This window comes from Onychostoma macrolepis, chromosome 03, assembly GCF_012432095.1.
Source record: "Onychostoma macrolepis isolate SWU-2019 chromosome 03, ASM1243209v1, whole genome shotgun sequence".
Classification (NCBI taxonomy): domain Eukaryota; kingdom Metazoa; phylum Chordata; class Actinopteri; order Cypriniformes; family Cyprinidae; genus Onychostoma; species Onychostoma macrolepis.
Window position 1 is genome coordinate 22,801,727 of NC_081157.1, and position 12,769 is coordinate 22,814,495.

At 37.6% G+C, this 12,769-nt stretch overlaps 1 pseudogene; it reads right to left on the reverse strand.

Moving 5' to 3' along the window:
* Positions 1 to 367: 367 nt before the first annotated feature.
* Positions 368 to 9,734, reverse strand: LOC131537897 (cytochrome P450 2K1-like; annotated as a pseudogene).
* Between the last annotated feature and the right edge of the window lie 3,035 nt (positions 9,735 to 12,769).

Genomic DNA, 12,769 nt, shown 5'->3' on the forward strand with positions numbered 1-12,769 from the left:
TCTCTGGGGCTCAAGACCACAGGAAACAGATGAGTCCTCTGCACAATCTGGCTTTGTTGCAGCCTAGAATTAAACTGCTGGTTTCGTCTGGCCAGAGGAGAACGTCACACTATTTCGACACACTATTTCCCAGGTTAATACTGTAAAGCTGCTTTGACACAATCTGCATTGTAAAAAGCACTATATAAATAACGGTGACTTGACTTAACAAATCATCAGTGTGATTAGATGAGTATTAAAACCAAAGTTTTCCTTTTTCCTAAATTTACCAATCTGTCAGTCACAGCTTTAAAAAAGTGCTGAATTGCATTCAGGAAATTAGTGTAACTGTGAATGTGTAATTAAAAAAAAAAAACATTTGCACATACTTAAACTTTATTAAAACCACACATTTGTATAGAAGGGTTGTGGTACGCGAGTGGTGGCCAGTGAAACTGTGTGAAAGGACTGAATTAAATTGCAATATGCTGGTCATAATGGAGAGCTCTAAAATCACTTCATACAATAATGTACTAAATGCAGTGTTTGGCTTAAAACATTTTATTTGGGAGGTAAAACACGTGTGATGCTTCCACAAAAATGCTCTTTGCACAAGCTCTGTGAAAGAGCGCTCGCACTTCCTGCCACTAGGTGCAACTGTGCTCTATTTAAACACAAATTAGAATCATTTTTTATTTCTCCAAACAATCAGTAACAACATCATTCATGGATTTATAATCCAGCAACACAGAATGTTTAATTTTTATTGCTATAATTATCAGAGAAGTTCTATAATACCAAAACTCAGACATGCTTTCAAACATTGCTTATTATTTACACATATACATTTACTCAGAAGAACAAGCACTGTAAAACGAGTGTAAAAAAAATCACCCAAATCATACTACAATGAGGTGAGATGTTTAGTTTCTGTGTTTTCTGTTCATATTTTCTTTATTCAGGAGCGTCTGTTGGCGCACAGTTTGTGTGGGGATGGATTCAATGTGAGTCCGACTACTCCTTTAAGATCAAGATCATCTCCAGACACACCAGGTGGAGTCGTGAAGCAGTAGGTCTGAAGAAGGGAGTTGAAGAACAAGAAGAGCTCCATCCTGGCCAAACTCTCTCCAAGACACATCCTGCGTCCTGAGAAAGAGAGAGGCTGTTGACTTGTCTGTTTGAAATGTTGTCTAGGTGAGCAGCACAATAGGTTTTGGAACAGAGCTAATGGGAGCTGAAGGGCCACTGCGCAGACCAATCAGCGGGCAGCGGCTGACTTGAAGCAGTGCATTCCGGTTAGAAATTTTAGGCTTGTTCGAGATGCATCAACGCTGCGTGAGAGCAATTCAAAATCATAAAGAGTCGGCTGCTCTCCAATCGCTCTCACAGTAATTTGATGTCATACGCTGTCCGGTTTGCACAGCGCTGAAGCATCTCAAACAAGCCTTTTGTCTGAATTGAGATGGCGCTGACGCCACGTCACTGTGACATATGGTATCAAAGTACCAAAGCCACTAGAAGGCAAGCCTGTAACATTTAGCCAAAAAAGCATAACAGCTAATGCTAACACTTCCAGTTTGGCAGTACATGGGAAAGTAGGCCAGAGGCCGTTTTTTTGTTTTTGTTTTTGTTTTGATGGAGGGATGGATCTCAATGTCTTCACTACGCTGAACAAACAGCTTTTTAGAGGAAACAGCTTATCATTCAATGAACTGACAACCAGTCGGCTAATCTTCAACATGCTTCATGTTAATCTTCAACACTAAACAATACTTTTGGATTGAACTATTTTTAGAGTTTACACCGGAAAAAAAAAACACCTTTTTTTAAGAGAAGTCACTGACATTTTGCGACAAGTGGGATTCAGCTTACAACACTTCTCATTCATTCCTATGGAATCCGTAAATAGCGGTTGAGTGTCGCACAACTCTGATTGAAATTCAATGATGTCAAGGCTATAACGCGATTTGTTATTACGGTTATTACAGATGGCGCTGTATTAGGCAGTACATGAAAAGTGATTCTGTTGCTTCATGAAAACATCTCTGAAACATCTGTGTATTTGACAAAAATTGCATTTAATTCACTTCATCTGCATGAAAGAAAAAGCAGAAAGTGTTTGACTTAATGTCTCTGCTTTCAATTCCACCCCTGCCTGCAAGCGGCAACTCTCACTGATCAGTTTGTGCAGCATAGCATGTAGTCCAACACACCTAATGTCAAAATGATTGAGGTAGCCAATCAAATAAAAGAAGGCGGGCATGATGGGCACAAACTCTAGCACAATGCTTTTAACAGCTAAAGAGAAACATAAGCAACTGAAATATTAACATTTGACAACTTTCGTAGTAATGTTAAACGACCAACAGTAATTTCCAGTGAGGAAAACTACTAGACTTTTCTTGTGCAAATAGGATGTTTTGAATAGCAAATTTACATCTTTTAAGATATTCATGTATTTAATAAATGAATGTGACCTGACAAGCATTAAAGGAGCTGTTTACGACCTGTTTAGCTATGATTGAGGCATATATTACACACAACTTTTGCCTAGGTGTTTGCCGTAATTTCCAGTCTGGAGAAATTGGGGTGAGTTGCTGAAAGTCAGAGCCAGAGCCTGTCATGAATCAAATTCAAATAGCTGATTTTGAAGGTAGGTTTTTAAGTTTACTCTTAACAAAAAATGTTGATGTATATATTTTAAATGCATGGAAGGCCATTTCACATAAATAAATATGTATGTATGTATGCATGCATGCTTTGGTAAATCGTAATTATAATAAAAGTAATTATGTCATAAAAAGTCACGAGACATTTAAAAAGTCAATTATTAAATAAAAGTTGTGTAGTGAGTTAATTCCAGCCTTAAGAGTGAATGTGTGCATATTTTAAAGTAAAAATATTATTTGAAAGTAGTTCAAATCCATTACTTTATAATAATTTTTAGTTCCTTTACTGGTTTGCTTTCTTTTCCTTAACTCCTTTAAATAAAAAAGACCATTACTTTTTTCAAAAAATCCCCCAAAAAGTTTCTCTGTACCTGCAGAAAAGGGCATGAAAGCATCTCTCTTGACGATCTGGCCCTTCTCATCAAGGAAGTGTTCTGGGTAAAAGCTGTTTGGTTTTTCCCATTCGTTTGGATCCTTCAAAACAGACGTCAGCAGAGGAACTACAGTGGTGCCCTAAAATGGAGAGAAAAAAACAAAACTTTGATGTTCATGATGCACATGGTGTCTTCTCTAAGCTTTATTCATATTTATTCCTCTGACTGACCTTCTTGATGAAGTATCCATTTAATGTAACATCACAGGTGGTTATATGCGGTAGACTCAAAGGTACTATGTTTGCCAGTCTCTGAGTTTCATGAATCACTGCATCTGTATACGGTAATTTCTTTCTGTCTTCCACCACTGGCTGACGTCCACCGATCACTCTGTCAATCTCCTCCTGAACTCGATCTGCACACAAATCCAACACATATTTGTTCCTTTGGATTCCATTAAATTCAGAACTGAAGAAAAACTCTTGACATTACTGTGTTTTTACCCTGTATATGAGAGTTGTTCCTGTGGTGTCAGTACCAGCGATAAACAGATCTGTCACAGATACCATAAGATTCTCCTGGTGAAAGGTTGAGTCCTTCTTGCTAGATTTCTGTCAAATGCAATCAACAAAATTAATATTTATTCACCATCTGAATGTCTGATTATTACAGTAAAGTGGATCATTGAAAATGTTACATACCTCGTCGTTCTGTTTGCGGATGAGAAACGAGTCTATCCAGATTCAGAGTCTCCTGAAGCCCATTGATCAACTTCGTCATCTGTTCTCTACTTTGCACAATATTGTTTACAAGAATCCTTTTGATCTTCAGGAACGGACCCAACAACGGAAATGTGTTGTAAACCTAGAAATCCACATTCAGAGACACAAGAAAGACTGAGTGACGCATGTTCTCCAGAGATGCACTTTTTTCATTAACCATATTCCACAGAATAATCATACTTTAAATATTGTACTATAACATACTACATTTCATAAAAACATATTGTTCCTTGTTGTTTGAAACTGACGAAATCAAGACGTGCTCTGCGAAGGGATGGATGTCTACATGAACAAGCTTATTCTTTTTCAAAGAACCTGTTGAATCAGCACGCAATTTCCAATTCATTCACTGATCAGACTGATCCACTTGCAGCTGTTCTCGAGTCAACCACCTTCTGATGCAGTGATCCGTTCAAAGCGATCTAGTTAATTTACTGAGCTGTTCATGTCTGAATGAGCCAAGAACTTGGAAATCCTTGGAGCTTGAGTGTGCACGTGCAATTGATGGCGTGAAAAGTACGTAACTAATGGCAAATTTTAGCATTAATTATTGTAAATGAGAATCACATTTGTGACCCTGGAGCACAAAACCAGTCATAAGTCGCATGGGTATATTTGTAGCAATAGCCAACAATACATTGCATAGGTCAAAATTATCGATTTTTCTTTTATGCCAAAAATCATTAGGATATTAAGAAAAGATCATGCAAATTTCCTACCGTAAATATATCAAAACCTAATTTTTGATTAGTAATATGCAATGCTAAGAACTTCATTTGGACAACTGGCTTCATTTGGCCATTTTCTCAATATTTAGATTTTTTTTTGCACCCTCAGATTCTAGATTTTCAAATAGTTGTATCTCGGCCAAATATTGTCCGATACTAACAAACCATGCATCAATGATGTATGTATAAATACAATTTTAAATTTTAAAAAATTGACCCTTATGACTGGTTTTGTGGTCCTGGGTCAGTCACATTTATGTCATGACTGTCAGTTATTTGTGAACTAAATCTGTTGTAAAAGGAAGAGTTGTTTTAGCTCATTATATATGTCATTTGTGTGTCACTAAGTGTTTGTTATGGACTACTGTAGGTAAAAACTGTAAACAATCACCAACTAATGCATGCATCTTCCCAGCTGCTGTAGTTTCAAATGATATTAATCTAGTGTGCTCGTATAGCATTCCTCTTAAAATATTAATGCATTTGGCCTAGTGTGACATTTGTGCATTGACTTTTTATACTATTTGTCACCACATATTTACACACAATTTGTAGTGCCTGTCGGTAGTGGACAAACTATAGACCAGTGTCAGCATATGAATCATACATACCATTACAGAAGTCGATCCAGCAACCCCAACGTTTTCGTTTGCTCTGTCGACCATTGCAGTGAATTGAGGGTCTGTGTATTCAAATCTGCTGCCGTACACGATCGATGAGATGATGTTTGACACAGCGTAGTTCACAGGTTGTGTCGTGTTGAAGGGTTTCCTGTGAAGAGGAAATAACAAACCGTCTCTCAATGGATTTTATAAACTAAGAGCATGATTCCATGCGTGTCTCAGCTTGTACCTTCAAACTTATCAAACTCTCCTTTCAGATACTCAATTTCCTCTATGATTTTCTCTTCACTTCCTCTCTTGCCCATCCCAAAGTCCCGCAGGTTGCTGAGAGCAAAGCGTTGCATCTCTTTCCAGTTCTCTCCATTGGAAAAGAGGATCCCTGATCAACACAAAAGCATCTTACTGTAAGTCCCAGCAACACCCGCAGAAAATGATTATACAATTTTTATAAACATGCAACATTTTTGTTTTGCAAAATGTCTAGCATTTACACTTTGCACGTTCATTTGGGGCAGAAAAAAAGAAGCATCCTACCATGCTTTTCGTTCATTATCCTGAAAGTGCAATATCTCGGTCGCCGAACTCTTCTGCGTGGTTCACTAGAGCTTCTTTGACGGTTTTGTATCCAACCAGGACCACCGTTTTTTTGGGACCCAGAAACACCTGGAACATGTCCCTGTATGTTTTGGAGAGCTGGAGAACACAGAGAAAAACATTTACAAACAAATGTTTAAATATCAGGCTACTATTATTTTTAAATGCATCAAGTTCTCACCTCAAAAAAGGTGTCAAAGGGTCTCGTGAGGTCAAGGGTCAGCAGGTTCCCCACCAGTGGCATTAGTTTGGGTCCCGGTGGCTCTTTACCTTTTTTCTGAGATTTAGATCCAGAGGAAAGCAAATACAAAACCAGAAGCAACAGCAAAGCTCCCAGTAATGTACCTGTGCTGGGAAACTGCAGCAGCGACTCAACAACAGCCATTTTCTCTCTGAGATCCTCAGACTGATGCACTCACACATTTATAGCAGCTGTGTAAGGGAGGGACTAATCCTAAACATTTCTTTAAATCCATGAGAAGAAAGGCTTGGTGTGATTAGCATGTATGTGACAGGATATGATGAATCGGCAAATCTTCTTTAGCATGTTAAAACAGGACAAAAACATATAACAATGATATATACATATAATATAATATCGCAGGTCTTAAAAGCAAAAGTTTAGGTTTAACACGATCTTTGCACTAATACTACTGTAAGCTTTTTGGTTAATATATGCACTAAATATTGTGATAATGTCTACAACTGACAACAATCAGCAAATAGCAAGCACGTCTGAACTATGACACACAGAGATCTGTGACCTTTAGTAAACTTAAAACCTGCATAACCTCTCGCCTACCCCTACCTTATATTGTGTTCAGATGAGTAACATTAAATTTAAAAATTGTTATGAGCTCTATTATTCATTTCATATATATTATAAACTTTATAAGAACTAAATCAGACAAATCATCAGTGTTTAGATGAGTATTAAAACCAAAGTTTTCCTTTTTCCTAAATTTGCCAATCTGTCAGTCACAGCTTTAAGATGCGCTGCCTTGCATTTAAGCAGTTAGTGTAACTGTGAATGTGTAATTAAAAAAACATTTGCACATATTTAAACTTTATTAAAATCGCACATTTAGGATTAAGTTTTGTAATAAGATTGTAATTTTCAGAGTTAAACAAATAGGCTATGATATTCAAGTTCACATTAGGCTACTTATCTCTCACGTCACATTCAGCGATAATGTGCTCCATATTCAAATGTCACTCAATTCTCAATTTTATATATCATATATAATTACACACACACGAATCCTGTCAACACAAAGTTCATGAGTGCTTCTCTCACCTCTGTCCCACTTCAAGCTGGAGTGACTTCAGACCTGCTTTCACATACCTGATTGAGCAACAACATTTCATCCTGTCAATATAATAAATAAGCTCTCAAAAATGATTCACCTTCTCAGCAGAAAACACGTGCAATATCTTCTGAAACTGATGTCAAAAGATGTAGACAGTGCAAATTCAAATTCATCAGTCACATAGAAGCAAGTCAAATTAGATGTCAATGTGGACAGCTTATAGTATTCTTAAAAAAACATTAACAGTTGATTACTCCCAGGGATGATTAAAAAAAAAAAAAAGAAGTAATTATGACTTTTTTTCTCACAATTCTGACTTTTTTTCTGACAATTCTGAGCCTAAATCTTGCATTTATGAGCTTTTTTCTCTGAAACCCAAATCTTTCTCTCGCACTTCACTTTAGTTTCGGCTTTTCCCTCACATTTCTTGTTTCTTTCTTTTCTTTTATATCTCACAATTTTATACCAAAATTTAATACCAAAACGTTTATATCTTGTAATTCTGAGTGTCTCACAATTTTGACCTTTTTTCCAGAATTACGAGTAACAAATGTCCAAAATGTGAGATTAAAACTCAGAATTGTAAGAAAAAAAGTTTATTATTTCTTATTTAACATAATGAGAAATGTAACACTTTTACTATTGTGCCTGCGGTCGCCGTGATTTTGCCAAGTAAGACATGTTCCTGGATCAACATCTTTTGTTGATCCTGGATCAACATTATTGTCCAAAAATATAGACTTAACCCAATCTCTACCCCTAAACCTAACCCTACCCATAATTTATTCCTAAAATCAGTGAGAAATGATAGCTGATTAACAAGGGTGTTGAAGCACCTAACCCTGATCATAAGCCTAAAACTTATATTTCCTGAAAAGTTATCCCTCAATTCTGATTGGTTGATTGGTTGATTGGAATGACGTTCCAGGATCAACGAAGATGTTGATCCAGGAACATGTTGTACTTGGTGAAATCAGTCAAAGCACGTCCTGATATTGCCAAGTGCGACGTGTTCCTGGGTCAACATCTTTGTTGACCCTGGAACAACATTGTGATTAACCAATCAGATTTCAAGAACCAGTTTATAATTTTTGTGAAGTTTAGGATTACAATCAGTGTTTGGTGCTTGTACATCAGTGTAATCCATCTATCAGTTCCTCTGATTTTAGGGATTACTCATGGGTAAGGTTAGGTTTAGGTGTAGGAATATGGTTAAGATTATATTTTTGGATTAAAATGTTGTTCCAGGGTCAACAAAATATGTTGTCCCAGGAACACGTCGCACTTGGCAATATCAGGACGTGCTGTGCCTGTCATGCTATTCATTTTGCAGTGATCTGATGTTAATGGTCTTCAAACAAACATTAACCGACTGTAGCTACTATGAATGGTTCATTCTCAGCAGGCTGAGGGAAAGTTACCTTCGGTCAGTTTCACTGTTTATTTGACCTGATGTATTGACGGCCAAATGTTTCAAGATTAATGCTTTATCACAATATTACACTGCCGTTTCAATGTAGATCAGATCAGACCAGACCGAAGGTGATTAAACATTGTGCAACACTTTTATACCTGCACTTCAATATATCAAAACATTAGTAAATTATGTTGATAGTTAACGTGATGAACTCCAGCTGTGGTTCATCTAACACCAGCTGATTCAAAGCAAATGGAGCAAAAAAACAACAACAAAAAAAACAGACACGTAATTCTATGCAGTGATGCTCACACATTTTTAAGTGACTTGAATACCTTTATTTTTGCTGCTGTAGTGAAAGAAGCGTTGACATCTGTCCTCCTTTCCCATGGCTGAACCTTCACCTGTCTGAGGATGATTAGCTTTTATTGCTAACTGTGTCAGGAGTTAACAGGAATACGGAGGCTGGAACATGTATTGTTTTGATTCTTACGCACGAGTGCTGACAGGTCTGAGAACACAAAAGCTCAAGATGAATAATGTCATTAAATAGTGGAATTAATATATCTGTTTTTTTCTTCAACTCGTACGATCTCAGAAAAAAGACACTCAACTGTCACTGGGGTGACACCTTTTGGAAATACGCTAATATACCTTTAAGGGACTAATATGTAGCATTGAGGTCAATTAAGATACAAAGATTAATGTTTTAGCTTCTGTACCTTACTGACCCAGTTATTTTGTACCTTTTTTTCCAAGTTATATAAGCTACTCGTAAAACTGTATGAAATGAACTCTAGCCTCCTTTTTTCTAGAATAATGCTAACACCGGTCTTAACACCTCCTGATACTGTTAATAAAAAGTCACTGAATACATTACTGGAGTTTAAACAGGGAAGCAAAAAGTATGAAGAAATTGCATTTAAGTAGCCTACTAAATTGGTGTGGCTACTTCAATGCAGTGTGGAAAATGTCATGAATATATACGCTAAATAATGTATTAGTACATATAATAAAAGTATTACATTATTTTAAAAAATACATAGTACATTAATTATATTTCTGTCCTTGAAAATGAACATTAAATGGAAAAAATAAAATAAAATTTTAAAAAAGTCATTGGTACTTAAAGGGCCAGTTTACCTAAAAAGTCAACACAAAAATGATATCTTGAAAAATGTTAAGAACAAACAACACTGGAGTTCATGGTCTTTCAATGAATGAACAAAAAACACTGAGACAAAACATCTGTTCTGTTATGCTTTCACATAGAAATTCGCGCAGTCAAACAGTTTTTCCCGCCATGCCATCTCCAGCTTAAACGGGAATTTTTACCTGTGTTCTGTAATTCATTCTCCAGCTCTAATTATTGCCTCTCTATCAAGTAGCTACTATGTAAATACATATGCATATTTTCTATACAGCTGTGTGTGTGTGTGTGTGTGTGTGTGTGTGTGTGTGTATATATATATATACACATACACATACACATACATATATACATATACATATACATATATATATATATACATACATACACACACACACATACATACTGTGGGTACGGAAAGTATTCAGACCCCCCTTCAATTTTTCACTCTTTGTTATATTGCAGCCATTTGCTGAAATCATTTAAGTTCATTTTTTTTCCCCCCATTAATGTACACACAGCACCCCATATTGACAGAAAAACACAGAATTGTTGACATTTTTGCAGATTTATTAAAAAAGAAAAACTGAAATATCACATGGTCCTAAGTATTCAGACCCTTTGCTGTGACACTCATATATTTAACTCAGGTGCTGTCCATTTCTTCTGATCATCCTTGAGATGGTTCTACACCTTCATTTGAGTCCAGCTGTGTTTGATTATACTGATTGGACTTGATTAGGAAAGCCACACACCTGTCTATATAAGACCTTACAGCTCACAGTGCATGTCAGAGCAAATGAGAATCATGAGGTCAAAGGAACTGCCTGAAGAGCTCAGAGACAGAATTGTGGCAAGGCACAGATCTGGCCAAGGTTACAAAAAATTTCTGCTGCACTTAAGGTTCCTAAGAGCACAGTGGCCTCCATAATCCTTAAATGGAAGGCGTTTGGGACGACCAGAACCCTTCCTAGAGCTGGCTGTCCGCCAAACTGAGCTATCGGGGGAGAAGAGCCTTGGTGAGAGAGGTAAAGAAGAACCCAAAGATCACTGTGGCTGAGCTCCAGAGATGCAGTCGGGAGATGGGAGAAAGTTGTAGAAAGTCAACCATCACTGCAGCCCTCCACCAGTCGGGGCTTTATGGCAGAGTGGCCCGACGGAAGCCTCTCCTCAGTGCAAGACACATGAAAGCCCGCATGGAGTTTGCTAAAAAACACCTGAATAAGATTCTCTGGTCTGATGAGACCAAGATATAACTTTTTGACCTCAAACTGGGCCGAAGGTTTACCTTCCAACAAGACAATGACCCTAAGCACACAGCTAAAATAACAAAGGAGTGGCTTCACAACAACTCCGTGACTGTTCTTGAATGGCCCAGCCAGAGCCCTGACTTAAACCCAGTTGAGCATCTCTGGAGAGACCTAAAAATGGCTGTCCACCAACGTTTACCATCCAACCTGACAGAACTGGAGAGGATCTGCAAGGAGGAATGGCAGAGGATCCCCAAATCCAGGTGTGAAAAACTTGTTGCATCTTTCCCAAAAAGACTCATGGCTGTATTAGATCAAAAGGGTGCTTCTACTAAATACTGAGCAAAGGGTCTGAATACTTACCACCATGTGATATTTCCATGTGTTTTTCTTTTTTAATAAATCTGCAAAAATGTCAACAATTCTGTGTTTTTCTGTCAATATGGGGTGCTGTGTGTACATTAATGAGGGGAAAAAAATGAACTTAAATGATTTTAGCAAATGGCTGCAATATAACAAAGAGTGAAAAATTTAAGGGGGTCTGAATACTTTCCGTACCCACTGTATATATATATATATATATATAGAGAGAGAGAGAGAGAGACAGAGAGAGAGAGTAAATAATGCACAAATCTGTACATAAATCTTCTGTTCCAGATTCATACACATTATTACTTGTTAAGTCTTATTTTGAAATGTTTCTGTTCTCATGTCAGATATGTATGTACAGGTGCATCTCAATAAATTAGAATGTCGTGGAAAAGTTCATTTATTTCAGTAATTCAACTCAAATTGTGAAACTTGTGTATTAAATAAATTCAATGCACACAGACTGAAGTAGTTTAAGTCTTTGGTTCTTTTAATTGTGATGATTTAGGCTCACATTTAACAAAAACCCACCAATTCACTATCTCAACAAATTAGAAGACTTCATAAGACCAATAAAAAAAAAACATTTTTAGTGAATTGGTGGCCTTCTGGAAAGTATGTTCATTTACTGTATATGTACTCAGTACTTGGTAGGGGCTCATTTTGCTTTAATTACTGTTTGTGGCACTGCTGAGGTGGTATGGAAGCACAGGTTGCTTTGACAGTGGCCTTCAGCTCACCTGCATTGTTGGGTCTGGTGTCTCTCATCTTCCTCTTGACAATACCCCATAGATTCTCTATGGGGTTCAGGTCTGGTGAGTTTGCTGGCCAACACCATGGTCATTGAACCAGCTTTTGGTACCTTTGGCAGTGTGGGCAGGTGCCAAGTCCTGCTGGAAAATGAAATCAGCATCTCCATAAAGCTTGTCAACAGAAGGAAGCATGAAGTGCTCTAAAATTTCCTGGTCGATGGCTGCGTTGACTGTGGACTTCAGAAAACACAGTGGACCAACACCAGCAGATGACATGGCAGCCCAAATCATCACTGACTGTGGAAACTTCACACTGGACTTCAAGCAACATGGATTCTGTGCCTCTCCACTCTTCCTCCAGACTCTGGGACCTTGATTTCCAAATGAAATGTAAAATTTACTTTCATCTGAAAAGAGGACTTTGGACCACTGAGCAACAGTCCAGTTCTTTTTCTCCACAGCCCAGGTAAGACGCTTCTGACGTTGTCTCTGGTTCAGAAGTGGCTTGGTAGCCCTTTTCCTGAAGACGTCTGAGCGTGGTGACTCTTGATGCACTGACTCCAGCTTCAGTTCTCTCCTTGTGAAGCTCTCACAAGTGTTTGAATCAGCTTTGCTTGACAGTATTCTCAAGCTTGCGGTCATCCCTGTTGCTTGTGCAGCTTTTCCTACCCAAATTATTCCTTCCAGTCAACTTTGCATTTAATATGCTTTGATACAGCACTCTGTAAACAGCCACACCTTTCAGTAATGACCCTCTGTGACTTACCCTCTT